This window comes from Parasteatoda tepidariorum, chromosome 9 (genome assembly GCF_982258835.1).
Source record: "Parasteatoda tepidariorum strain Cologne lab strain chromosome 9, Ptep-v5.0, whole genome shotgun sequence".
NCBI lineage: Eukaryota > Metazoa > Arthropoda > Arachnida > Araneae > Theridiidae > Parasteatoda > Parasteatoda tepidariorum.
In genome coordinates, this window is record NC_141763.1 from 34,300,396 (window position 1) to 34,323,167 (window position 22,772).

General features: G+C 36.1%; 51 non-coding genes across 51 annotated transcripts; all 51 read left to right on the top strand.

Annotated features, from left to right (window-relative positions):
* The first annotated feature begins 69 nt into the window (after positions 1-69).
* Positions 70-142, top strand: TRNAV-CAC (transfer RNA valine (anticodon CAC)). The gene has a single exon. It is a non-coding gene; the product is annotated as a tRNA-Val (tRNA).
* A 160-nt stretch (positions 143-302) lies between these two features.
* TRNAV-CAC (transfer RNA valine (anticodon CAC)) lies at positions 303-375 on the top strand. Its single transcript has one exon. It is a non-coding gene; the product is annotated as a tRNA-Val (tRNA).
* Positions 376-535: 160 nt separating this feature from the next.
* Positions 536-608, top strand: TRNAV-UAC (transfer RNA valine (anticodon UAC)). The gene has a single exon. It is a non-coding gene; the product is annotated as a tRNA-Val (tRNA).
* Positions 609-739: 131 nt separating this feature from the next.
* On the top strand, positions 740-812 carry TRNAV-CAC (transfer RNA valine (anticodon CAC)). Its single transcript has one exon. It is a non-coding gene; the product is annotated as a tRNA-Val (tRNA).
* Positions 813-973: 161 nt separating this feature from the next.
* On the top strand, positions 974-1,046 carry TRNAV-UAC (transfer RNA valine (anticodon UAC)). The gene has a single exon. It is a non-coding gene; the product is annotated as a tRNA-Val (tRNA).
* A 358-nt stretch (positions 1,047-1,404) lies between these two features.
* On the top strand, positions 1,405-1,477 carry TRNAV-CAC (transfer RNA valine (anticodon CAC)). The gene has a single exon. It is a non-coding gene; the product is annotated as a tRNA-Val (tRNA).
* A 161-nt stretch (positions 1,478-1,638) lies between these two features.
* TRNAV-CAC (transfer RNA valine (anticodon CAC)) lies at positions 1,639-1,711 on the top strand. The gene has a single exon. It is a non-coding gene; the product is annotated as a tRNA-Val (tRNA).
* Positions 1,712-2,098: 387 nt separating this feature from the next.
* On the top strand, positions 2,099-2,171 carry TRNAV-UAC (transfer RNA valine (anticodon UAC)). The gene has a single exon. It is a non-coding gene; the product is annotated as a tRNA-Val (tRNA).
* Positions 2,172-2,302: 131 nt separating this feature from the next.
* TRNAV-CAC (transfer RNA valine (anticodon CAC)) lies at positions 2,303-2,375 on the top strand. Its single transcript has one exon. It is a non-coding gene; the product is annotated as a tRNA-Val (tRNA).
* Positions 2,376-2,536: 161 nt separating this feature from the next.
* TRNAV-CAC (transfer RNA valine (anticodon CAC)) lies at positions 2,537-2,609 on the top strand. The gene has a single exon. It is a non-coding gene; the product is annotated as a tRNA-Val (tRNA).
* A 161-nt stretch (positions 2,610-2,770) lies between these two features.
* TRNAV-UAC (transfer RNA valine (anticodon UAC)) lies at positions 2,771-2,843 on the top strand. Its single transcript has one exon. It is a non-coding gene; the product is annotated as a tRNA-Val (tRNA).
* Positions 2,844-3,201: 358 nt separating this feature from the next.
* On the top strand, positions 3,202-3,274 carry TRNAV-CAC (transfer RNA valine (anticodon CAC)). The gene has a single exon. It is a non-coding gene; the product is annotated as a tRNA-Val (tRNA).
* An 863-nt stretch (positions 3,275-4,137) lies between these two features.
* Positions 4,138-4,210, top strand: TRNAV-CAC (transfer RNA valine (anticodon CAC)). The gene has a single exon. It is a non-coding gene; the product is annotated as a tRNA-Val (tRNA).
* Positions 4,211-4,371: 161 nt separating this feature from the next.
* TRNAV-CAC (transfer RNA valine (anticodon CAC)) lies at positions 4,372-4,444 on the top strand. Its single transcript has one exon. It is a non-coding gene; the product is annotated as a tRNA-Val (tRNA).
* Positions 4,445-4,598: 154 nt separating this feature from the next.
* Positions 4,599-4,671, top strand: TRNAV-CAC (transfer RNA valine (anticodon CAC)). The gene has a single exon. It is a non-coding gene; the product is annotated as a tRNA-Val (tRNA).
* Positions 4,672-5,065: 394 nt separating this feature from the next.
* On the top strand, positions 5,066-5,138 carry TRNAV-CAC (transfer RNA valine (anticodon CAC)). Its single transcript has one exon. It is a non-coding gene; the product is annotated as a tRNA-Val (tRNA).
* A 395-nt stretch (positions 5,139-5,533) lies between these two features.
* On the top strand, positions 5,534-5,606 carry TRNAV-CAC (transfer RNA valine (anticodon CAC)). Its single transcript has one exon. It is a non-coding gene; the product is annotated as a tRNA-Val (tRNA).
* Positions 5,607-6,001: 395 nt separating this feature from the next.
* On the top strand, positions 6,002-6,074 carry TRNAV-CAC (transfer RNA valine (anticodon CAC)). The gene has a single exon. It is a non-coding gene; the product is annotated as a tRNA-Val (tRNA).
* Positions 6,075-6,235: 161 nt separating this feature from the next.
* TRNAV-CAC (transfer RNA valine (anticodon CAC)) lies at positions 6,236-6,308 on the top strand. The gene has a single exon. It is a non-coding gene; the product is annotated as a tRNA-Val (tRNA).
* A 154-nt stretch (positions 6,309-6,462) lies between these two features.
* On the top strand, positions 6,463-6,535 carry TRNAV-CAC (transfer RNA valine (anticodon CAC)). The gene has a single exon. It is a non-coding gene; the product is annotated as a tRNA-Val (tRNA).
* A 395-nt stretch (positions 6,536-6,930) lies between these two features.
* TRNAV-CAC (transfer RNA valine (anticodon CAC)) lies at positions 6,931-7,003 on the top strand. The gene has a single exon. It is a non-coding gene; the product is annotated as a tRNA-Val (tRNA).
* A 395-nt stretch (positions 7,004-7,398) lies between these two features.
* On the top strand, positions 7,399-7,471 carry TRNAV-CAC (transfer RNA valine (anticodon CAC)). The gene has a single exon. It is a non-coding gene; the product is annotated as a tRNA-Val (tRNA).
* Positions 7,472-7,632: 161 nt separating this feature from the next.
* On the top strand, positions 7,633-7,705 carry TRNAV-CAC (transfer RNA valine (anticodon CAC)). The gene has a single exon. It is a non-coding gene; the product is annotated as a tRNA-Val (tRNA).
* A 154-nt stretch (positions 7,706-7,859) lies between these two features.
* Positions 7,860-7,932, top strand: TRNAV-CAC (transfer RNA valine (anticodon CAC)). The gene has a single exon. It is a non-coding gene; the product is annotated as a tRNA-Val (tRNA).
* A 395-nt stretch (positions 7,933-8,327) lies between these two features.
* TRNAV-CAC (transfer RNA valine (anticodon CAC)) lies at positions 8,328-8,400 on the top strand. The gene has a single exon. It is a non-coding gene; the product is annotated as a tRNA-Val (tRNA).
* Positions 8,401-8,795: 395 nt separating this feature from the next.
* TRNAV-CAC (transfer RNA valine (anticodon CAC)) lies at positions 8,796-8,868 on the top strand. The gene has a single exon. It is a non-coding gene; the product is annotated as a tRNA-Val (tRNA).
* A 161-nt stretch (positions 8,869-9,029) lies between these two features.
* TRNAV-CAC (transfer RNA valine (anticodon CAC)) lies at positions 9,030-9,102 on the top strand. Its single transcript has one exon. It is a non-coding gene; the product is annotated as a tRNA-Val (tRNA).
* A 161-nt stretch (positions 9,103-9,263) lies between these two features.
* On the top strand, positions 9,264-9,336 carry TRNAV-CAC (transfer RNA valine (anticodon CAC)). The gene has a single exon. It is a non-coding gene; the product is annotated as a tRNA-Val (tRNA).
* A 154-nt stretch (positions 9,337-9,490) lies between these two features.
* Positions 9,491-9,563, top strand: TRNAV-CAC (transfer RNA valine (anticodon CAC)). The gene has a single exon. It is a non-coding gene; the product is annotated as a tRNA-Val (tRNA).
* A 161-nt stretch (positions 9,564-9,724) lies between these two features.
* TRNAV-CAC (transfer RNA valine (anticodon CAC)) lies at positions 9,725-9,797 on the top strand. The gene has a single exon. It is a non-coding gene; the product is annotated as a tRNA-Val (tRNA).
* Positions 9,798-10,192: 395 nt separating this feature from the next.
* TRNAV-CAC (transfer RNA valine (anticodon CAC)) lies at positions 10,193-10,265 on the top strand. Its single transcript has one exon. It is a non-coding gene; the product is annotated as a tRNA-Val (tRNA).
* A 154-nt stretch (positions 10,266-10,419) lies between these two features.
* On the top strand, positions 10,420-10,492 carry TRNAV-CAC (transfer RNA valine (anticodon CAC)). The gene has a single exon. It is a non-coding gene; the product is annotated as a tRNA-Val (tRNA).
* A 395-nt stretch (positions 10,493-10,887) lies between these two features.
* TRNAV-CAC (transfer RNA valine (anticodon CAC)) lies at positions 10,888-10,960 on the top strand. The gene has a single exon. It is a non-coding gene; the product is annotated as a tRNA-Val (tRNA).
* A 395-nt stretch (positions 10,961-11,355) lies between these two features.
* TRNAV-CAC (transfer RNA valine (anticodon CAC)) lies at positions 11,356-11,428 on the top strand. Its single transcript has one exon. It is a non-coding gene; the product is annotated as a tRNA-Val (tRNA).
* Positions 11,429-11,589: 161 nt separating this feature from the next.
* TRNAV-CAC (transfer RNA valine (anticodon CAC)) lies at positions 11,590-11,662 on the top strand. The gene has a single exon. It is a non-coding gene; the product is annotated as a tRNA-Val (tRNA).
* A 161-nt stretch (positions 11,663-11,823) lies between these two features.
* TRNAV-CAC (transfer RNA valine (anticodon CAC)) lies at positions 11,824-11,896 on the top strand. Its single transcript has one exon. It is a non-coding gene; the product is annotated as a tRNA-Val (tRNA).
* Positions 11,897-12,050: 154 nt separating this feature from the next.
* Positions 12,051-12,123, top strand: TRNAV-CAC (transfer RNA valine (anticodon CAC)). The gene has a single exon. It is a non-coding gene; the product is annotated as a tRNA-Val (tRNA).
* Positions 12,124-12,284: 161 nt separating this feature from the next.
* On the top strand, positions 12,285-12,357 carry TRNAV-CAC (transfer RNA valine (anticodon CAC)). The gene has a single exon. It is a non-coding gene; the product is annotated as a tRNA-Val (tRNA).
* A 395-nt stretch (positions 12,358-12,752) lies between these two features.
* TRNAV-CAC (transfer RNA valine (anticodon CAC)) lies at positions 12,753-12,825 on the top strand. Its single transcript has one exon. It is a non-coding gene; the product is annotated as a tRNA-Val (tRNA).
* A 629-nt stretch (positions 12,826-13,454) lies between these two features.
* Positions 13,455-13,527, top strand: TRNAV-CAC (transfer RNA valine (anticodon CAC)). The gene has a single exon. It is a non-coding gene; the product is annotated as a tRNA-Val (tRNA).
* A 629-nt stretch (positions 13,528-14,156) lies between these two features.
* Positions 14,157-14,229, top strand: TRNAV-CAC (transfer RNA valine (anticodon CAC)). Its single transcript has one exon. It is a non-coding gene; the product is annotated as a tRNA-Val (tRNA).
* Positions 14,230-14,390: 161 nt separating this feature from the next.
* Positions 14,391-14,463, top strand: TRNAV-CAC (transfer RNA valine (anticodon CAC)). Its single transcript has one exon. It is a non-coding gene; the product is annotated as a tRNA-Val (tRNA).
* Positions 14,464-14,617: 154 nt separating this feature from the next.
* Positions 14,618-14,690, top strand: TRNAV-CAC (transfer RNA valine (anticodon CAC)). The gene has a single exon. It is a non-coding gene; the product is annotated as a tRNA-Val (tRNA).
* Positions 14,691-14,851: 161 nt separating this feature from the next.
* Positions 14,852-14,924, top strand: TRNAV-CAC (transfer RNA valine (anticodon CAC)). The gene has a single exon. It is a non-coding gene; the product is annotated as a tRNA-Val (tRNA).
* Positions 14,925-15,553: 629 nt separating this feature from the next.
* TRNAV-CAC (transfer RNA valine (anticodon CAC)) lies at positions 15,554-15,626 on the top strand. The gene has a single exon. It is a non-coding gene; the product is annotated as a tRNA-Val (tRNA).
* Positions 15,627-16,255: 629 nt separating this feature from the next.
* TRNAG-CCC (transfer RNA glycine (anticodon CCC)) lies at positions 16,256-16,328 on the top strand. The gene has a single exon. It is a non-coding gene; the product is annotated as a tRNA-Gly (tRNA).
* A 395-nt stretch (positions 16,329-16,723) lies between these two features.
* TRNAV-CAC (transfer RNA valine (anticodon CAC)) lies at positions 16,724-16,796 on the top strand. The gene has a single exon. It is a non-coding gene; the product is annotated as a tRNA-Val (tRNA).
* A 2,033-nt stretch (positions 16,797-18,829) lies between these two features.
* Positions 18,830-18,902, top strand: TRNAV-CAC (transfer RNA valine (anticodon CAC)). Its single transcript has one exon. It is a non-coding gene; the product is annotated as a tRNA-Val (tRNA).
* A 395-nt stretch (positions 18,903-19,297) lies between these two features.
* TRNAV-CAC (transfer RNA valine (anticodon CAC)) lies at positions 19,298-19,370 on the top strand. Its single transcript has one exon. It is a non-coding gene; the product is annotated as a tRNA-Val (tRNA).
* A 2,735-nt stretch (positions 19,371-22,105) lies between these two features.
* On the top strand, positions 22,106-22,178 carry TRNAV-CAC (transfer RNA valine (anticodon CAC)). The gene has a single exon. It is a non-coding gene; the product is annotated as a tRNA-Val (tRNA).
* A 395-nt stretch (positions 22,179-22,573) lies between these two features.
* TRNAV-CAC (transfer RNA valine (anticodon CAC)) lies at positions 22,574-22,646 on the top strand. The gene has a single exon. It is a non-coding gene; the product is annotated as a tRNA-Val (tRNA).
* The last annotated feature ends 126 nt before the right edge of the window (positions 22,647-22,772 follow it).

Genomic DNA, 22,772 nt, shown 5'->3' on the forward strand with positions numbered 1-22,772 from the left:
AATTTTATGCACTTTCATTAAATATCAACTATGTCAATTTAAAGTATCTGGAAAGTTACCAAATTGTGTGGTTCCGTGGTGTAGTGGTTATCACGTTCGCTTCACACGCGAAAGGTCCCCAGTTCGATCCTGGGCGGAATCAAGTGCGTAAACTTACATTTTTCTGTGAACAAATCTTTAGTTTTAATTGCAAATTAAGAAAGCCTCAAATGCATGAAATTCTAATCGTTTTCAAATTTATGCACTTTTATTAAATTTCACATATGTCAATTTAATGTATCTTGAAAGTTTCCGAATTGTGTGGCTCCGTGGTGTAGTGGTTATCACGTTCGCTTCACACGCGAAAGGTCCTCAGTTCGATCCTGGGCGGAATCAAGTGCGTAAACTTACATTTTTCTGTGAACAAATTTTTAGTTTTAATGGCCAATTAAGAAAGCCTCAATTGCATGAAATTCTAATCGTTTTCAAATTTATGCACTTTCATTAAATATCCCATATGTCAATTTAATGTATCTTGAAAGTTACCGAATTGTGTGGTTCCGTGGTGTAGTGGTTATCACGTTCGCTTTACTCGCGAAAGGTCCCCAGTTTGATCCTGGGCGGAATCAAATTTATAAATTTTCATTTCAAATTAAAAATTTCTCAAATGCCTGAAATTCCATTCGTTTATAAATTTTTTTATTTTCTTAAAATTGAAAATTAGTCAATGTATTATAACTTGAAAGTTACTGACAAGCGTGGTTCCGTGGTGTAGTGGTTATCACGTTCGCTTCACGCGCGAAAGGTCCCAAGTTCGATCCTGGGCGGAATCAAGTGCGTAAACTTACATTTTTCGGTGAACAAATCTTTAGTTTTAATTGCAAATTAAGAAAGCCTCAAATGCATGAAATTCTAATCGTTTTCAAATTTTATGCACTTTCATTAAATATCACATATGTCAATTTAATGTATCTTGAAAGTTACCGAATTGTGTGGTTCCGTGGTGTAGTGGTTATCACGTTCGCTTTACTCGCGAAAGGTCCCCAGTTTGATCCTGGGCGGAATCAAATTTATAAATTTTCATTTCAAATTAAAAATTTCTCAAATGCCTGAAATTCCATTCGTTTATAAATTTTTTTATTTTCTTAAAATTGAAAATTAGTCAATGTATTATAACTTGAAAGTTACTGACAAGCTTGGTTCCGTGGAGTAGTAGTTATCACGTTCGCTTCACACGCGAAAGGTCCCAAGTTCGATCCTGGGCGGAATCAAGTGCGTAAACTTAAATTTTTCGGTGAACAAATCTTTAGTTTTAATTGCAAATTGAGAAAGCCTCAAATGCATGAAATTCTAATCGTTTTCAAATTTTATGCACTTTCATTAAATATCACAATTTAATGTATCTTGAAAGTTACCGAATTGTGTGGTTCCGTGGTGTAGTGGGTATCACGTTCGCTTCACACGCGAAAGGTCCCCAGTTCGATCCTGGGCGGAATCAAACGAGTAATTTTGCATTTTTCTGTGAGCAAATCTTTAGTTTTTATTGCAAATTGAGAAAGCCTCAAATGCATGAAATTCTATTCGTTTTCAAATTTAATGCACTTTCATTAAATATCACATATATCAATTTAAAGTATCTGGAAAGTTACCGAATTGTGTGGTTCCGTGGTGTAGTGGGTATCACGTTCGCTTCACACGCGAAAGGTCCCCAGTTCGGTCCTGGGCGGAATCAAGTGCGTAAACTTACATTTTTCTGTGAACAAATCTTTAGTTTTAATTGCAAATTAAGAAAGCCTCAAATGCATGAAATTCTAATCGTTTTCAAATTTTATGCACTTTCATTAAATATCACAATTTAATGTATCTTGAAAGTTACCGAATTGTGTGGTTCCGTGGTGTAGTGGGTATCACGTTCGCTTCACACGCGAAAGGTCCCCTGTTCGATCCTGGGCGGAATCAAGTGCGTAAACTTACATTTTTCTGTGAACAAATCTTTAGTTTTAATTGCCAATTAAGAAAGCCTCAATTGCATGAAATTCTAATCGTTTTCAAATTTAAGCACTTTCATTAAATATCCCATATGCCAATTTAATGTATCTTGAAAGTTACCGAATTGTGTGGTTCCGTGGTGTAGTGGTTATCACGTTCGCTTTACTCGCGAAAGGTCCCCAGTTTGATCCTGGGCGGAATCAAATTTATAAATTTTCATTTCAAATTAAAAATTTCACAAATGCCTGAAATTCCATTCGTTTATAAATTTTTGCATTTTCTTAAAATTGAAAATTAGTCAACGTATTATAACTTGAAAGTTACTGACAAGTGTGGTTCCGTGGTGTAGTAGTTATCACGTTCGCTTCACACGCGAAAGGTCCCCAGTTCGATCCTGGGCGGAATCAAGTGCGTAAACTTACATTTTTCGGTGAACAAATCTTTAGTTTTAATTGCAAATTGAGAAAGCCTCAAATGCATGAAATTCTAATCGTTTTCAAATTTTATGCACTTTCATTAAATATCACATATGTCAATTTAAAGTATCTGGAAAGTTACCGAATTGTGTGGTTCCGTGGTGTAGTGGTTATCACGTTCGCTTCACACGCGAAAGGTCCCCAGTTCAATCCTGGGCGGAATCAAGTCCGTAAACTTACATTTTTCTGTGAACAAATCTTTAGTTTTAATTGCAAATTAAGAAAGCCTCAAATGCATGAAATTCTAATCGTTTTTAAATTTTATGCACTTTCATTAAATATCACATATGTCAAATTAATGTATCTTGAAAGTTTCCGAATTGTGTGGTTCCGTGGTGTAGTGGTTATCACGTTCGCTTTACACGCGAAAGGTCCCCAGTTCGATCCCGGGCGGAATGAAATTTATAAATTTTCATTTCAAATCAAAAATTTCTCAAATGCCTGAAATTCCATTCGTTTATAAATTTTTGCATTTTCTTAAAATTGAAAATTAGTCAATGTATTATAACTTGAAAGTTACTGACAAGCGTGGTTCCGTGGAGTAGTAGTTATCACGTTCGCTTCACACGCGAAAGGTCCCCAGTTCGATCCTGGGCGGAATCAAGTGCGTAAACTTAAATTTTTCGGTGAACATATCTTTAGTTTTAATTGCAAATTGAGAAAGCCTCAAATGCATGAAATTCTAATCGTTTTCAAATTTTATGCACTTTCATTAAATATCACAATTTAATGTATCTTGAAAGTTACCGAATTGTGTGGTTCCGTGGTGTAGTGGGTATCACGTTCGCTTCACACGCGAAAGGTCCCCAGTTCGATCCTGGGCGGAATCAAACAAGTAATTTTGCATTTTTCTGTGAACAAATCTTTAGTTTTAATTGCAAATTAAGAACGTCTCAAATGCATGAAATTCTATTCGTTTTCAAATTTAATGCACTTTCATTAAATATCACATATATCAATTTAAAGTATCTGGAAAGTTACCGAATTGTGTGGTTCCGTGGTGTAGTGGGTATCACGTTCGCTTCACACGCGAAAGGTCCCCAGTTCGGTCTTGGGCGGAATCAAGTGCGTAAACTTACATTTTTCTGTGAACAAATCTTTAGTTTTAATTGCAAATTAAGAACGTCTCAAATGCATGAAATTCTATTCGTTTTCAAATTTAATGCACTTTCATTAAATATCACATATATCAATTTAAAGTATCTGGAAAGTTACCGTATTGTGTGGTTCCGTGGTGTAGTGGGTATCACGTTCGCTTCACACGCGAAAGGTCCCCTGTTCGATCCTGGGCGGAATCAAGTGCGTAAACTTACATTTTTCTGTGAACAAATCTTTAGTTTTAATTGCAAATTAAGAACGTCTCAAATGCATGAAATTCTATTCGTTTTCAAATTTAATGCACTTTCATTAAATATCACATATATCAATTTAAAGTATCTGGAAAGTTACCGAATTGTGTGGTTCCGTGGTGTAGTGGGTATCACGTTCGCTTCACACGCGAAAGGTCCCTTGTTCGATCCTGGGCGGAATCAAGTGCGTAAACTTACATTTTTCTGTGAATAAATCTTTAGTTTTAATTGCAAATTAAGAACGTCTCAAATGCAGGAAATTCTATTCGTTTTCAAATTTAATGCACTTTCATTAAATATCACATATATCAATTTAAAGTATCTGGAAAGTTACCGAATTGTGTGGTTCCGTGGTGTAGTGGGTATCACGTTCGCTTCACACGCGAAAGGTCCCCAGTTCGATCCTGGGCGGAATCAAGTGCGTAAACTTACATTTTTCTGTGAACAAATCTTTAGTTTTAATTGCAAATTAAGAACGTTTCAAATGCATGAAATTCTATTCGTTTTCAAATTTAATGGACTTTCATTAAATATCACATATATCAATTTAAAGTATCTGGAAAGTTACCGAATTGTGTGGTTCCGTGGTGTAGTGGGTATCACGTTCGCTTCACACGCGAAAGGTCCCCAGTTCGATCCTGGGCGGAATCAAACGAGTAATTTTGCATTTTTCTGTGAACAAATCTTTAGTTTTAAATGCAAATTAAGAAAGCCTCAAATGCATGAAATTCTAATCGTTTTCAAATTTTATGCACTTTCATTAAATATCACAATTTAATGTATCTTGAAAGTTACCGAATTGTGTGGTTCCGTGGTGTAGTGGTTATCACATTCGCTTCACACGCGAAAGGTCCCCAGTTCGATCCTGGGCGGAATCAAGTGCGTAAACTTACATTTTTCTGTGAACAAATCTTTAGTTTTTATTGCAAATTGAGAAAGCCTCAATGCATGAAATTCTATTCGTTTTCAAATTTAATGCACTTTCATTAAATATCACATATATCAATTTAAAGTATCTGGAAAGTTACCGAATTGTGTGGTTCCGTGGTGTAGTGGGTATCACGTTCGCTTCACACGCGAATGGTCCCCTGTTCGATCCTGGGCGGAATCAAGTGCGTAAACTTACATTTTTCTGTGAACAAATCTTTAGTTTTTATTGCAAATTGAGAAAGCCTCTAATGCATGAAATTCTATTCGTTTTCAATTTTAATGCACTTTCATTAAATATCACATATATCAATTTAAAGTATCTGGAAAGTTACCGAATTGTGTGGTTCCGTGGTGTAGTGGGTATCACGTTCGCTTCACACGCGAAAGGTCCCCAGTTCGATCCTGGGCGGAATCAAGTGCGTAAACTTACATTTTTCTGTGAACAAATCTTTAGTTTTTATTGCAAATTGAGAAAGCCTCAAATGCATGAAATTCTATTCGTTTTCAAATTTAATGCACTTTCATTAAATATCACATATATCAATTTAAAGTATCTGGAAAGTTACCGAATAGTGTGGTTCCGTGGTGTAGTGGGTATCACGTTCGCTTCACACGCGAAAGGTCCCCTGTTCGATCCTGGGCGGAATCAAGTGCGTAAACTTACATTTTTCTGTGAACAAATCTTTAGTTTTAATTGCAAATTAAGAACGTCTCAAATGCATGAAATTCTATTCGTTTTCAAATTTAATGCACTTTCATTAAATATCACATATATCAATTTAAAGTATCTGGAAAGTTACCGAATTGTGTGGTTCCGTGGTGTAGTGGGTATCACGTTCGCTTCACACGCGAAAGGTCCCCAGTTCGGTCCTGGGCGGAATCAAGTGCGTAAACTTACATTTTTCTGTGAACAAATCTTTAGTTTTAATTGCAAATTAAGAACGTCTCAAATGCATGAAATTCTATTCGTTTTCAAATTTACTGCACTTTCATTAAATATCACATATATCAATTTAAAGTATCTGGAAAGTTACCGAATTGTGTGGTTCCGTGGTGTAGTGGGTATCACGTTCGCTTCACACGCGAAAGGTCCCCTGTTCGATCCTGGGCGGAATCAAGTGCGTAAACTTACATTTTTCTGTGAACAAATCTTTAGTTTTAATTGCAAATTAAGAACGTCTCAAATGCATGAAATTCTATTCGTTTTCAAATTTAATGCACTTTCATTAAATATCACATATTACAATTTAAAGTATCTGGAAAGTTACCGAATTGTGTGGTTCCGTGGTGTAGTGGGTATCACGTTCGCTTCACACGCGAAAGGTCCCCAGTTCGGTCCTGGGCGGAATCAAGTGCGTAAACTTACATTTTTCTGTGAACAAATCTTTAGTTTTAATTGCAAATTAAGAACGTCTCAAATGCATGAAATTCTATTCGTTTTCAAATTTAATGCACTTTCATTAAATATCACATATATCAATTTAAAGTATCTGGAAAGTTACCGAATTGTGTGGTTCCGTGGTGTAGTGGGTATCACGTTCGCTTCACACGCGAAAGGTCCCCAGTTCGATCCTGGGCGGAATCAAACGAGTAATTTTGCATTTTTCTGTGAACAAATCTTTAGTTTTAATTGCAAATTAAGAAAGCCTCAAATGCATGAAATTCTAATCGTTTTCAAATTTTATGCACTTTCATTAAATATCACAATTTAATGTATCTTGAAAGTTACCGAATTGTGTGGTTCCGTGGTGTAGTGGTTATCACATTCGCTTCACACGCGAAAGGTCCCCAGTTCGATCCTGGGCGGAATCAAGTGCGTAAACTTACATTTTTCTGTGAACAAATCTTTAGTTTTTATTGCAAATTGAGAAAGCCTCAAATGCATGAAATTCTATTCGTTTTCAAATTTAATGCACTTTCATTAAATATCACATATATCAATTTAAAGTATCTGGAAAGTTACCGAATTGTGTGGTTCCGTGGTGTAGTGGGTATCACGTTCGCTTCACACGCGAAAGGTCCCCTGTTCGATCCTGGGCGGAATCAAGTGCGTAAACTTACATTTTTCTGTGAACAAATCTTTAGTTTTTATTGCAAATTGAGAAAGCCTCTAATGCATGAAATTCTATTCGTTTTCAAATTTAATGCACTTTCATTAAATATCACATATATCAATTTAAAGTATCTGGAAAGTTACCGAATTGTGTGGTTCCGTGGTGTAGTGGGTATCACGTTCGCTTCACAAGCGAAAGGTCCCCAGTTCGATCCTGGGCGGAATCAAGTGCGTAAACTTACATTTTTCTGTGAACAAATCTTTAGTTTTTATTGCAAATTGAGAAAGCCTCAAATGCATGAAATTCTATTCGTTTTCAAATTTAATGCACTTTCATTAAATATCACATATATCAATTTAAAGTATCTGGAAAGTTACCGAATTGTGTGGTTCCGTGGTGTAGTGGGTATCACGTTCGCTTCACACGCGAAAGGTCCCCTGTTCGATCCTGGGCGGAATCATGTGCGTAAACTTACATTTTTCTGTGAACAAATCTTTAGTTTTAATTGCAAATTAAGAACGTCTCAAATGCATGAAATTCTATTCGTTTTCAAATTTAATGCACTTTCATTAAATATCACATATATCAATTTAAAGTATCTGGAAAGTTACCGAATTGTGTGGTTCCGTGGTGTAGTGGGTATCACGTTCGCTTCACACGCGAAAGGTCCCCAGTTCGGTCCTGGGCGGAATCAAGTGCGTAAACTTACATTTTTCTGTGAACAAATCTTTAGTTTTAATTGCAAATTAAGAACGTCTCAAATGCATGAAATTCTATTCGTTTTCAAATTTAATGCACTTTCATTAAATATCACATATATCAATTTAAAGTATCTGGAAAGTTACCGAATTGTGTGGTTCCGTGGTGTAGTGGGTATCACGTTCGCTTCACACGCGAAAGGTCCCCAGTTCGATCCTGGGCGGAATCAAACGAGTAATTTTGCATTTTTCTGTGAACAAATCTTTAGTTTTAATTGCAAATTAAGAAAGCCTCAAATGCATGAAATTCTAATCGTTTTCAAATTTTATGCACTTTCATTAAATATCACAATTTAATGTATCTTGAAAGTTACCGAATTGTGTGGTTCCGTGGTGTAGTGGTTATCACATTCGCTTCACACGCGAAAGGTCCCCAGTTCGATCCTGGGCGGAATCAAGTGCGTAAACTTACATTTTTCTGTGAACAAATCTTTAGTTTTTATTGCAAATTGAGAAAGCCTCAAATGCATGAAATTCTATTCGTTTTCAAATTTAATGCACTTTCATTAAATATCACATATATCAATTTAAAGTATCTGGAAAGTTACCGAATTGTGTGGTTCCGTGGTGTAGTGGGTATCACGTTCGCTTCACACGCGAAAGGTCCCCTGTTCGATCCTGGGCGGAATCAAGTGCGTAAACTTACATTTTTCTGTGAACAAATCTTTAGTTTTTATTGCAAATTGAGAAAGCCTCTAATGCATGAAATTCTATTCGTTTTCAAATTTAATGCACTTTCATTAAATATCACATATATCAATTTAAAGTATCTGGAAAGTTACCGAATTGTGTGGTTCCGTGGTGTAGTGGGTATCACGTTCGCTTCACAAGCGAAAGGTCCCCAGTTCGATCCTGGGCGGAATCAAGTGCGTAAACTTACATTTTTCTGTGAACAAATCTTTAGTTTTTATTGCAAATTGAGAAAGCCTCAAATGCATGAAATTCTATTCGTTTTCAAATTTAATGCACTTTCATTAAATATCACATATATCAATTTAAAGTATCTGGAAAGTTACCGAATTGTGTGGTTCCGTGGTGTAGTGGGTATCACGTTCGCTTCACACGCGAAAGGTCCCCTGTTCGATCCTGGGCGGAATCATGTGCGTAAACTTACATTTTTCTGTGAACAAATCTTTAGTTTTAATTGCAAATTAAGAACGTCTCAAATGCATGAAATTCTATTCGTTTTCAAATTTAATGCACTTTCATTAAATATCACATATATCAATTTAAAGTATCTGGAAAGTTACCGAATTGTGTGGTTCCGTGGTGTAGTGGGTATCACGTTCGCTTCACACGCGAAAGGTCCCCAGTTCGGTCCTGGGCGGAATCAAGTGCGTAAACTTAAATTTTTCTGTGAACAAATCTTTAGTTTTAATTGCAAATTAAGAACGTCTCAAATGCATGAAATTCTATTCGTTTTCAAATTTAATGCACTTTCATTAAATATCACATATTACAATTTAAAGTATCTGGAAAGTTACCGAATTGTGTGGTTCCGTGGTGTAGTGGGTATCACGTTCGCTTCACACGCGAAAGGTCCCCAGTTCGGTCCTGGGCGGAATCAAGTGCGTAAACTTACATTTTTCTGTGAACAAATCTTTAGTTTTAATTGCAAATTAAGAACGTCTCAAATGCATGAAATTCTATTCGTTTTCAAATTTAATGCACTTTCATTAAATATCACATATATCAATTTAAAGTATCTGGAAAGTTACCGAATTGTGTGGTTCCGTGGTGTAGTGGGTATCACGTTCGCTTCACACGCGAAAGGTCCCCAGTTCGATCCTGGGCGGAATCAAACGAGTAATTTTGCATTTTTCTGTGAACAAATCTTTAGTTTTAATTGCAAATTAAGAAAGCCTCAAATGCATGAAATTCTAATCGTTTTCAAATTTTATGCACTTTCATTAAATATCACAATTTAATGTATCTTGAAAGTTACCGAATTGTGTGGTTCCGTGGTGTAGTGGTTATCACATTCGCTTCACACGCGAAAGGTCCCCAGTTCGATCCTGGGCGGAATCAAGTGCGTAAACTTACATTTTTCTGTGAACAAATCTTTAGTTTTTATTGCAAATTGAGAAAGCCTCTAATGCATGAAATTCTATTCGTTTTCAAATTTAATGCACTTTCATTAAATATCACATATATCAATTTAAAGTATCTGGAAAGTTACCGAATTGTGTGGTTCCGTGGTGTAGTGGGTATCACGTTCGCTTCACAAGCGAAAGGTCCCCAGTTCGATCCTGGGCGGAATCAAGTGCGTAAACTTACATTTTTCTGTGAACAAATCTTTAGTTTTTATTGCAAATTGAGAAAGCCTCAAATGCATGAAATTCTATTCGTTTTCAAATTTAATGCACTTTCATTAAATATCACATATATCAATTTAAAGTATCTGGAAAGTTACCGAATTGTGTGGTTCCGTGGTGTAGTGGGTATCACGTTCGCTTCACACGCGAAAGGTCCCCTGTTCGATCCTGGGCGGAATCATGTGCGTAAACTTACATTTTTCTGTGAACAAATCTTTAGTTTTAATTGCAAATTAAGAACGTCTCAAATGCATGAAATTCTATTCGTTTTCAAATTTAATGCACTTTCATTAAATATCACATATATCAATTTAAAGTATCTGGAAAGTTACCGAATTGTGTGGTTCCGTGGTGTAGTGGGTATCACGTTCGCTTCACACGCGAAAGGTCCCCAGTTCGGTCCTGGGCGGAATCAAACGAGTAATTTTGCATTTTTCTGTGAACAAATCTTTAGTTTTAATTGCAAATTAAGAAAGCCTCAAATGCATGAAATTCTAATCGTTTTCAAATTTTATGCACTTTCATTAAATATCACAATTTAATGTATCTTGAAAGTTACCGAATTGTGTGGTTCCGTGGTGTAGTGGTTATCACATTCGCTTCACACGCGAAAGGTCCCCAGTTCGATCCTGGGCGGAATCAAGTGCGTAAACTTACATTTTTCTGTGAACAAATCTTTAGTTTTTATTGCAAATTGAGAAAGCCTCAAATGCATGAAATTCTATTCGTTTTCAAATTTAATGCACTTTCATTAAATATCACATATATCAATTTAAAGTATCTGGAAAGTTACCGAATTGTGTGGTTCCGTGGTGTAGTGGGTATCACGTTCGCTTCACACGCGAAAGGTCCCCTGTTCGATCCTGGGCGGAATCAAGTGCGTAAACTTACATTTTTCTGTGAACAAATCTTTAGTTTTTATTGCAAATTGAGAAAGCCTCTAATGCATGAAATTCTATTCGTTTTCAAATTTAATGCACTTTCATTAAATATCACATATATCAATTTAAAGTATCTGGAAAGTTACCGAATTGTGTGGTTCCGTGGTGTAGTGGGTATCACGTTCGCTTCACAAGCGAAAGGTCCCCAGTTCGATCCTGGGCGGAATCAAGTGCGTAAACTTACATTTTTCTGTGAACAAATCTTTAGTTTTTATTGCAAATTGAGAAAGCCTCAAATGCATGAAATTCTATTCGTTTTCAAATTTAATGCACTTTCATTAAATATCACATATATCAATTTAAAGTATCTGGAAAGTTACCGAATTGTGTGGTTCCGTGGTGTAGTGGGTATCACGTTCGCTTCACACGCGAAAGGTCCCCTGTTCGATCCTGGGCGGAATCATGTGCGTAAACTTACATTTTTCTGTGAACAAATCTTTAGTTTTAATTGCAAATTAAGAACGTCTCAAATGCATGAAATTCTATTCGTTTTCAAATTTAATGCACTTTCATTAAATATCACATATATCAATTTAAAGTATCTGGAAAGTTACCGAATTGTGTGGTTCCGTGGTGTAGTGGGTATCACGTTCGCTTCACACGCGAAAGGTCCCCAGTTCGGTCCTGGGCGGAATCAAGTGCGTAAACTTAAATTTTTCTGTGAACAAATCTTTAGTTTTAATTGCAAATTAAGAACGTCTCAAATGCATGAAATTCTATTCGTTTTCAAATTTAATGCACTTTCATTAAATATCACATATTACAATTTAAAGTATCTGGAAAGTTACCGAATTGTGTGGTTCCGTGGTGTAGTGGGTATCACGTTCGCTTCACACGCGAAAGGTCCCCAGTTCGGTCCTGGGCGGAATCAAGTGCGTAAACTTACATTTTTCTGTGAACAAATCTTTAGTTTTAATTGCAAATTAAGAACGTCTCAAATGCATGAAATTCTATTCGTTTTCAAATTTAATGCACTTTCATTAAATATCACATATATCAATTTAAAGTATCTGGAAAGTTACCGAATTGTGTGGTTCCGTGGTGTAGTGGGTATCACGTTCGCTTCACACGCGAAAGGTCCCCAGTTCGATCCTGGGCGGAATCAAACGAGTAATTTTGCATTTTTCTGTGAACAAATCTTTAGTTTTAATTGCAAATTAAGAAAGCCTCAAATGCATGAAATTCTAATCGTTTTCAAATTTTATGCACTTTCATTAAATATCACAATTTAATGTATCTTGAAAGTTACCGAATTGTGTGGTTCCGTGGTGTAGTGGTTATCACATTCGCTTCACACGCGAAAGGTCCCCAGTTCGATCCTGGGCGGAATCAAGTGCGTAAACTTACATTTTTCTGTGAACAAATCTTTAGTTTTTATTGCAAATTGAGAAAGCCTCTAATGCATGAAATTCTATTCGTTTTCAAATTTAATGCACTTTCATTAAATATCACATATATCAATTTAAAGTATCTGGAAAGTTACCGAATTGTGTGGTTCCGTGGTGTAGTGGGTATCACGTTCGCTTCACAAGCGAAAGGTCCCCAGTTCGATCCTGGGCGGAATCAAGTGCGTAAACTTACATTTTTCTGTGAACAAATCTTTAGTTTTTATTGCAAATTGAGAAAGCCTCAAATGCATGAAATTCTATTCGTTTTCAAATTTAATGCACTTTCATTAAATATCACATATATCAATTTAAAGTATCTGGAAAGTTACCGAATTGTGTGGTTCCGTGGTGTAGTGGGTATCACGTTCGCTTCACACGCGAAAGGTCCCCTGTTCGATCCTGGGCGGAATCATGTGCGTAAACTTACATTTTTCTGTGAACAAATCTTTAGTTTTAATTGCAAATTAAGAACGTCTCAAATGCATGAAATTCTATTCGTTTTCAAATTTAATGCACTTTCATTAAATATCACATATATCAATTTAAAGTATCTGGAAAGTTACCGAATTGTGTGGTTCCGTGGTGTAGTGGGTATCACGTTCGCTTCACACGCGAAAGGTCCCCAGTTCGGTCCTGGGCGGAATCAAGTGCGTAAACTTAAATTTTTCTGTGAACAAATCTTTAGTTTTAATTGCAAATTAAGAACGTCTCAAATGCATGAAATTCTATTCGTTTTCAAATTTAATGCACTTTCATTAAATATCACATATATCAATTTAAAGTATCTGGAAAGTTTCCGAATTGTGTGGTTCCGTGGTGTAGTGGGTATCACGTTCGCTTCACGCGCGAAAGGTCCCCTGTTCGATCCTGGGCGGAATCAAGTGCGTAAACTTACATTTTTCTGTTAACAAATCTTTAGTTTTAATTGCAAATTAAGAACGTCTCAAATGCATGAAATTCTATTCGTTTTCAAATTTACTGCACTTTCATTAAATATCACATATATCAATTTAAAGTATCTGGAAAGTTACCGAATTGTGTGGTTCCGTGGTGTAGTGGGTATCACGTTCGCTTCACACGCGAAAGGTCCCCTGTTCGATCCTGGGCGGAATCAAGTGCGTAAACTTACATTTTTCTGTGAACAAATCTTTAGTTTTAATTGCAAATTAAGAACGTCTCAAATGCATGAAATTCTATTCGTTTTCAAATTTAATGCACTTTCATTAAATATCACATATTACAATTTAAAGTATCTGGAAAGTTACCGAATTGTGTGGTTCCGTGGTGTAGTGGGTATCACGTTCGCTTCACACGCGAAAGGTCCCCAGTTCGGTCCTGGGCGGAATCAAGTGCGTAAACTTACATTTTTCTGTGAACAAATCTTTAGTTTTAATTGCAAATTAAGAACGTCTCAAATGCATGAAATTCTATTCGTTTTCAAATTTAATGCACTTTCATTAAATATCACATATATCAATTTAAAGTATCTGGAAAGTTACCGAATTGTGTGGTTCCGTGGTGTAGTGGGTATCACGTTCGCTTCACACGCGAAAGGTCCCCTGTTCGATCCTGGGCGGAATCAAGTGCGTAAACTTACATTTTTCTGTGAACAAATCTTTAGTTTTAATTGCAAATTAAGAACGTCTCAAATGCATGAAATTCTATTCGTTTTCAAATTTAATGCACTTTCATTAAATATCACATATATCAATTTAAAGTATCTGGAAAGTTACCGAATTGTGTGGTTCCGTGGTGTAGTGGGTATCACGTTCGCTTCACACGCGAAAGGTCCCCTGTTCGATCCTGGGCGGAATCAAGTGCGTACACTTACATTTTTCTGTGAACAAATCTTTAGTTTTAATTGCAAATTAAGAACGTCTCAAATGCATGAAATTCTATTCGTTTTCAAATTTAATGCACTTTCATTAAATATCACATATATCAATTTAAAGTATCTGGAAAGTTACCGAATTGTGTGGTTCCGTGGTGTAGTGGGTATCACGTTCGCTTCACACGCGAAAGGTCCCCAGTTCGATCCTGGGCGGAATCAAGTGCGTAAACTTACATTTTTCTGTGAACAAATCTTTAGTTTTAATTGCAAATTAAGAACGTTTCAAATGCATGAAATTCTATTCGTTTTCAAATTTAATGGACTTTCATTAAATATCACATATATCAATTTAAAGTATCTGGAAAGTTACCGAATTGTGTGGTTCCGTGGTGTAGTGGGTATCACGTTCGCTTCACACGCGAAAGGTCCCCAGTTCGATCCTGGGCGGAATCAAACGAGTAATTTTGCATTTTTCTGTGAACAAATCTTTAGTTTTAATTGCAAATTAAGAAAGCCTCAAATGCATGAAATTCTAATCGTTTTCAAATTTTATGCACTTTCATTAAATATCACAATTTAATGTATCTTGAAAGTTACCGAATTGTGTGGTTCCGTGGTGTAGTGGTTATCACATTCGCTTCACACGCGAAAGGTCCCCAGTTCGATCCTGGGCGGAATCAAGTGCGTAAACTTACATTTTTCTGTGAACAAATCTTTAGTTTTTATTGCAAATTGAGAGAGCCTCAAATGCATGAAATTCTATTCGTTTTCAAATTTAATGCACTTTCATTAAATATCACATATATCAATTTAAAGTATCTGGAAAGTTACCGAATTGTGTGGTTCCGTGGTGTAGTGGGTATCACGTTCGCTTCACACGCGAAAGGTCCCCAGTTCGGTCCTGGGCGGAATCAAGTGCGTAAACTTACATTTTTCTGTGAACAAATCTTTAGTTTTAATTGCAAATTAAGAACGTCTCAAATGCATGAAATTCTATTCGTTTTCAAATTTAATGCACTTTCATTAAATATCACATATATCAATTTAAAGTATCTGGAAAGTTACCGAATTGTGTGGTTCCGTGGTGTAGTGGGTATCACGTTCGCTTCACGCGCGAAAGGTCCCCTGTTCGATCCTGGGCGGAATCAAGTGCGTAAACTTACATTTTTCTGTTAACAAATCTTTAGTTTTAATTGCAAATTAAGAACGTCTCAAATGCATGAAATTCTATTCGTTTTCAAATTTACTGCACTTTCATTAAATATCACATATATCAATTTAAAGTATCTGGAAAGTTACCGAATTGTGTGGTTCCGTGGTGTAGTGGGTATCACGTTCGCTTCACACGCGAAAGGTCCCCTGTTCGATCCTGGGCGGAATCAAGTGCGTAAACTTACATTTTTCTGTGAACAAATCTTTAGTTTTAATTGCAAATTAAGAACGTCTCAAATGCATGAAATTCTATTCGTTTTCAAATTTAATGCACTTTCATTAAATATCACATATTACAATTTAAAGTATCTGGAAAGTTACCGAATTGTGTGGTTCCGTGGTGTAGTGGGTATCACGTTCGCTTCACACGCGAAAGGTCCCCAGTTCGGTCCTGGGCGGAATCAAGTGCGTAAACTTACATTTTTCTGTGAACAAATCTTTAGTTTTAATTGCAAATTAAGAACGTCTCAAATGCATGAAATTCTATTCGTTTTCAAATTTAATGCACTTTCATTAAATATCACATATATCAATTTAAAGTATCTGGAAAGTTACCGAATTGTGTGGTTCCGTGGTGTAGTGGGTATCACGTTCGCTTCACACGCGAAAGGTCCCCTGTTCGATCCTGGGCGGAATCAAGTGCGTAAACTTACATTTTTCTGTGAACAAATCTTTAGTTTTAATTGCAAATTAAGAACGTCTCAAATGCATGAAATTCTATTCGTTTTCAAATTTAATGCACTTTCATTAAATATCACATATATCAATTTAAAGTATCTGGAAAGTTACCGAATTGTGTGGTTCCGTGGTGTAGTGGGTATCACGTTCGCTTCACACGCGAAAGGTCCCCTGTTCGATCCTGGGCGGAATCAAGTGCGTAAACTTACATTTTTCTGTGAACAAATCTTTAGTTTTAATTGCAAATTAAGAACGTCTCAAATGCATGAAATTCTATTCGTTTTCAAATTTAATGCACTTTCATTAAATATCACATATATCAATTTAAAGTATCTGGAAAGTTACCGAATTGTGTGGTTCCGTGGTGTAGTGGGTATCACGTTCGCTTCCCACGCGAAAGGTCCCCTGTTCGATCCTGGGCGGAATCAAGTGCGTAAACTTACATTTTTCTGTGAACAAATCTTTAGTTTTAATTGCAAATTAAGAACGTCACAAATGCATGAAATTCTATTCGTTTTCAAATTTAATGCACTTTCATTAAATATCACATATATCAATTTAAAGTATCTGGAAAGTTACCGAATTGTGTGGTTCCGTGGTGTAGTGGGTATCACGTTCGCTTCACACGCGAAAGGTCCCCTGTTCGATCCTGGGCGGAATCAAGTGCGTAAACTTACATTTTTCTGTGAACAAATCTTTAGTTTTAATTGCAAATTAAGAACGTCTCAAATGCATGAAATTCTATTCGTTTTCAAATTTAACGCACTTTCATTAAATATCACATATATCAATTTAAAGTATCTGGAAAGTTACCGAATTGTGTGGTTCCGTGGTGTAGTGGGTATCACGTTCGCTTCACACGCGAAAGGTCCCCAGTTCGGTCCTGGGCGGAATCAAGTGCGTAAACTTACATTTTTCTGTGAACAAATCTTTAGTTTTAATTGCAAATTAAGAACGTCTCAAATGCATGAAATTCTATTCGTTTTCAAATTTAATGCACTTTCATTAAATATCACATATATCAATTTAAAGTATCTGGAAAGTTACCGAATTGTGTGGTTCCGTGGTGTAGTGGGTATCACGTTCGCTTCACACGCGAAAGGTCCCCTGTTCGATCCTGGGCGGAATCAAGTGCGTTAACTTACATTTATCTGTGAACAAATCTTTAGTTTTAATTGCAAATTAAGAACGTCTCAAATGCATGAAATTCTATTCGTTTTCAAATTTAATGCACTTTCATTAAATATCACATATATCAATTTAAAGTATCTGGAAAGTTACCGAATTGTGTGGTTCCGTGGTGTAGTGGGTATCACGTTCGCTTCACACGCGAAAGGTCCCCTGTTCGATCCTGGGCGGAATCAAGTGCGTAAACTTACATTTTTCTGTGAACAAATCTTTAGTTTTAATTGCAAATTAAGAACGTCTCAAATGCATGAAATTCTATTCGTTTTCAAATTTAATGCACTTTCATTAAATATCACATATATCAATTTAAAGTATCTGGAAAGTTACCGAATTGTGTGGTTCCGTGGTGTAGTGGGTATCACGTTCGCTTCACACACGAAAGGTCCCCTGTTCGATCCTGGGCGGAATCAAGTGCGTAAACTTACATTTTTCTGTGAACAAATCTTTAGTTTTAATTGCAAATTAAGAACGTCTCAAATGCATGAAATTCTATTCGTTTTCAAATTTAATGCACTTTCATTAAATATCACATATATCAATTTAAAGTATCTGGAAAGTTACCGAATTGTGTGGTTCCGTGGTGTAGTGGGTATCACGTTCGCTTCACACACGAAAGGTCCCCTGTTCGATCCTGGGCGGAATCAAGTGCGTAAACTTACATTTTTCTGTGAACAAATCTTTAGTTTTAATTGCAAATTAAGAACGTCTCAAATGCATGAAATTCTATTCGTTTTCAAATTTAATGCACTTTCATTAAATATCACATATATCAATTTAAAGTATCTGGAAAGTTACCGAATTGTGTGGTTCCGTGGTGTAGTGGGTATCACGTTCGCTTCACACGCGAAAGGTCCCCTGTTCGATCCTGGGCGGAATCAAGTGCGTAAACTTACATTTTTCTGTGAACAAATCTTTAGTTTTAATTGCAAATTAAGAACGTCTCAAATGCATGAAATTCTATTCGTTTTCGAATTTAATGCACTTTCATTAAATATCACATATATCAATTTAAAGTATCTGGAAAGTTACCGAATTGTGTGGTTCCGTGGTGTAGTGGGTATCACGTTCGCTTCACACACGAAAGGTCCCCTGTTCGATCCTGGGCGGAATCAAGTGCGTAAACTTACATTTTTCTGTGAACAAATCTTTAGTTTTAATTGCAAATTAAGAACGTCTCAAATGCATGAAATTCTATTCGTTTTCAAATTTAATGCACTTTCATTAAATATCACATATATCAATTTAAAGTATCTGGAAAGTTACCGAATTGTGTGGTTCCGTGGTGTAGTGGGTATCACGTTCGCTTCACACACGAAAGGTCCCCTGTTCGATCCTGGGCGGAATCAAGTGCGTAAACTTACATTTTTCTGTGAACAAATCTTTAGTTTTAATTGCAAATTAAGAACGTCTCAAATGCATGAAATTCTATTCGTTTTCAAATTTAATGCACTTTCATTAAATATCACATATATCAATTTAAAGTATCTGGAAAGTTACCGAATTGTGTGGTTCCGTGGTGTAGTGGGTATCACGTTCGCTTCACACACGAAAGGTCCCCTGTTCGATCCTGGGCGGAATCAAGTGCGTAAACTTACATTTTTCTGTGAACAAATCTTTAGTTTTAATTGCAAATTAAGAACGTCTCAAATGCATGAAATTCTATTCGTTTTCAAATTTAATGCACTTTCATTAAATATCACATATATCAATTTAAAGTATCTGGAAAGTTACCGAATTGTGTGGTTCCGTGGTGTAGTGGGTATCACGTTCGCTTCACACGCGAAAGGTCCCCTGTTCGATCCTGGGCGGAATCAAGTGCGTAAACTTACATTTTTCTGTGAACAAATCTTTAGTTTTAATTGCAAATTAAGAACGTCTCAAATGCATGAAATTCTATTCGTTTTCAAATTTAATGCACTTTCATTAAATATCACATATATCAATTTAAAGTATCTGGAAAGTTACCGAATTGTGTGGTTCCGTGGTGTAGTGGGTATCACGTTCGCTTCACACACGAAAGGTCCCCTGTTCGATCCTGGGCGGAATCAAGTGCGTAAACTTACATTTTTCTGTGAACAAATCTTTAGTTTTAATTGCAAATTAAGAACGTCTCAAATGCATGAAATTCTATTCGTTTTCAAATTTAATGCACTTTCATTAAATATCACATATATCAATTTAAAGTATCTGGAAAGTTACCGAATTGTGTGGTTCCGTGGTGTAGTGGGTATCACGTTCGCTTCACACGCGAAAGGTCCCCTGTTCGATCCTGGGCGGAATCAAGTGCGTAAACTTACATTTTTCTGTGAACAAATCTTTAGTTTTAATTGCAAATTAAGAACGTCTCAAATGCATGAAATTCTATTCGTTTTCAAATTTAATGCACTTTCATTAAATATCACATATATCAATTTAAAGTATCTGGAAAGTTACCGAATTGTGTGGTTCCGTGGTGTAGTGGGTATCACGTTCGCTTCACACACGAAAGGTCCCCTGTTCGATCCTGGGCGGAATCAAGTGCGGAAACTTACATTTTTCTGTGAACAAATCTTTAGTTTTAATTGCAAATTAAGAACGTCTCAAATGCATGAAATTCTATTCGTTTTCACATTTAATGCACTTTCATTAAATATCACATATATCAATTTAAAGTATCTGGAAAGTTACCGAATTGTGTGGTTCCGTGGTGTAGTGGGTATCACGTTCGCTTCACACACGAAAGGTCCCCTGTTCGATCCTGGGCGGAATCAAGTGCGGAAACTTACATTTTTCTGTGAACAAATCTTTAGTTTTAATTGCAAATTAAGAACGTCTCAAATGCATGAAATTCTATTCGTTTTCAAATTTAATGCACTTTCATTAAATATCACATATATCAATTTAAAGTATCTGGAAAGTTACCGAATTGTGTGGTTCCGTGGTGTAGTGGGTATCACGTTCGCTTCACACACGAAAGGTCCCCTGTTCGATCCTGGGCGGAATCAAGTGCGTAAACTTACATTTTTCTGTGAACAAATCTTTAGTTTTAATTGCAAATTAAGAACGTCTCAAATGCATGAAATTCTATTCGTTTTCAAATTTAATGCACTTTCATTAAATATCACATATATCAATTTAAAGTATCTGGAAAGTTACCGAATTGTGTGGTTCCGTGGTGAAGTGGGTATCACGTTCGCTTCACACACGAAAGGTCCCCTGTTCGATCCTGGGCGGAATCAAGTGCGTAAACTTACATTTTTCTGTGAACAAATCTTTAGTTTTAATTGCAAATTAAGAACGTCTCAAATGCATGAAATTCTATTCGTTTTCAAATTTAATGCACTTTCATTAAATATCACATATATCAATTTAAAGTATCTGGAAAGTTACCGAATTGTGTGGTTCCGTGGTGTAGTGGGTATCACGTTCGCTTCACACGCGAAAGGTACCCTGTTCGATCCTGGGCGGAATCAAGTGCGTAAACTTACATTTTTCTGTGAACAAATCTTTAGTTTTAATTGCAAATTAAGAACGTCTCAAATGCATGAAATTCTATTCGTTTTCAAATTTAATGCACTTTCATTAAATATCACATATATCAATTTAAAGTATCTGGAAAGTTACCGAATAGTGTGGTTCCGTGGTGTAGTGGGTATCACGTTCGCTTCACACACGAAAGGTCCCCTGTTCGATCCTGGGCGGAATCAAGTGCGTAAACTTACATTTTTCTGTGAACAAATCTTTAGTTTTAATTGCAAATTAAGAACGTCTCAAATGCATGAAATTCTATTCGTTTTCAAATTTAATGCACTTTCATTAAATATCACATATATCAATTTAAAGTATCTGGAAAGTTACCGAATTGTGTGGTTCCGTGGTGAAGTGGGTATCACGTTCGCTTCACACACGAAAGGTCCCCTGTTCGATCCTGGGCGGAATCAAGTGCGTAAACTTACATTTTTCTGTGAACAAATCTTTAGTTTTAATTGCAAATTAAGAACGTCTCAAATGCATGAAATTCTATTCGTTTTCAAATTTAATGCACTTTCATTAAATATCACATATATCAATTTAAAGTATCTGGAAAGTTACCGAATTGTGTGGTTCCGTGGTGTAGTGGGTATCACGTTCGCTTCACACACGAAAGGTCCCCTGTTCGATCTTGGGCGGAATCAAGTGCGTAAACTTACATTTTTCTGTGAACAAATCTTTAGTTTTAATTGCAAATTAAGAACGTCTCAAATGCATGAAATTCTATTCGTTTTCAAATTTAATGCACTTTCATTAAATATCACATATATCAATTTAAAGTATCTGGAAAGTTACCGAATTGTGTGGTTCCGTGGTGAAGTGGGTATCACGTTCGCTTCACACACGAAAGGTCCCCTGTTCGATCCTGGGCGGAATCAAGTGCGTAAACTTACATTTTTCTGTGAACAAATCTTTAGTTTTAATTGCAAATTAAGAACGTCTCAAATGCATGAAATTCTATTCGTTTTCAAATTTAATGCACTTTCATTAAATATCACATATATCAATTTAAAGTATCTGGAAAGTTACCGAATTGTGTGGTTCCGTGGTGTAGTGGGTATCACGTTTGCTTCACACGCGAAAGGTCCCCTGTTCGATCCTGGGCGGAATCAAGTGCGTAAACTTACATTTTTCTGTGAACAAATCTTTAGTTTTAATTGCAAATTAAGAACGTCTCAAATGCATGAAATTCTATTCGTTTTCAAATTTAATGCACTTTCATTAAATATCACATATATCAATTTAAAGTATCTGGAAAGTTACCGAATTGTGTGGTTCCGTGGTGTAGTGGGTATCACGTTCGCTTCACACACGAAAGGTCCCCTGTTCGATCCTGGGCGGAATCAAGTGCGTAAACTTACATTTTTCTGTGAACAAATCTTTAGTTTTAATTGCAAATTAAGAACGTCTCAAATGCATGAAATTCTATTCGTTTTCAAATTTAATGCACTTTCATTAAATATCACATATATCAATTTAAAGTATCTGGAAAGTTACCGAATTGTGTGGTTCCGTGGTGTAGTGGGTATCACGTTCGCTTCACACGCGAAAGGTCCCCTGTTCGATCCTGGGCGGAATCAAGTGCGTAAACTTACATTTTTCTGTGAACAAATCTTTAGTTTTAATTGCAAATTAAGAACGTCTCAAATGCTTGAAATTCTATTCGTTTTCAAATTTAATGCACTTTCATTAAATATCACATATATCAATTTAAAGTATCTGGAAAGTTACCGAATTGTGTGGTTCCGTGGTGTAGTGGGTATCACGTTCGCTTCACACACGAAAGGTCCCCTGTTCGATCCTGGGCGGAATCAAGTGCGTAAACTTACATTTTTCTGTGAACAAATCTTTAGTTTTTATTGCAAATTGAGAAAGCCTCAAATGCATGAAATTCTATTCGTTTTCAAATTTAATGCACTTTCATTAAATATCACATATATCAATTTAAAGTATCTGGAAAGTTACCGAATTGTGTGGTTCCGTGGTGTAGTGGGTATCACGTTCGCTTCACACGCGAAAGGTCCCCAGTTCGGTCCTGGGCGGAATCAAGTGCGTAAACTTACATTTTTCTGTGAACAAATCTTTAGTTTTAATTGCAAATTAAGAACGTCTCAAATGCATGAAATTCTATTCGTTTTCAAATTTAATGCACTTTCATTAAATATCACATATAT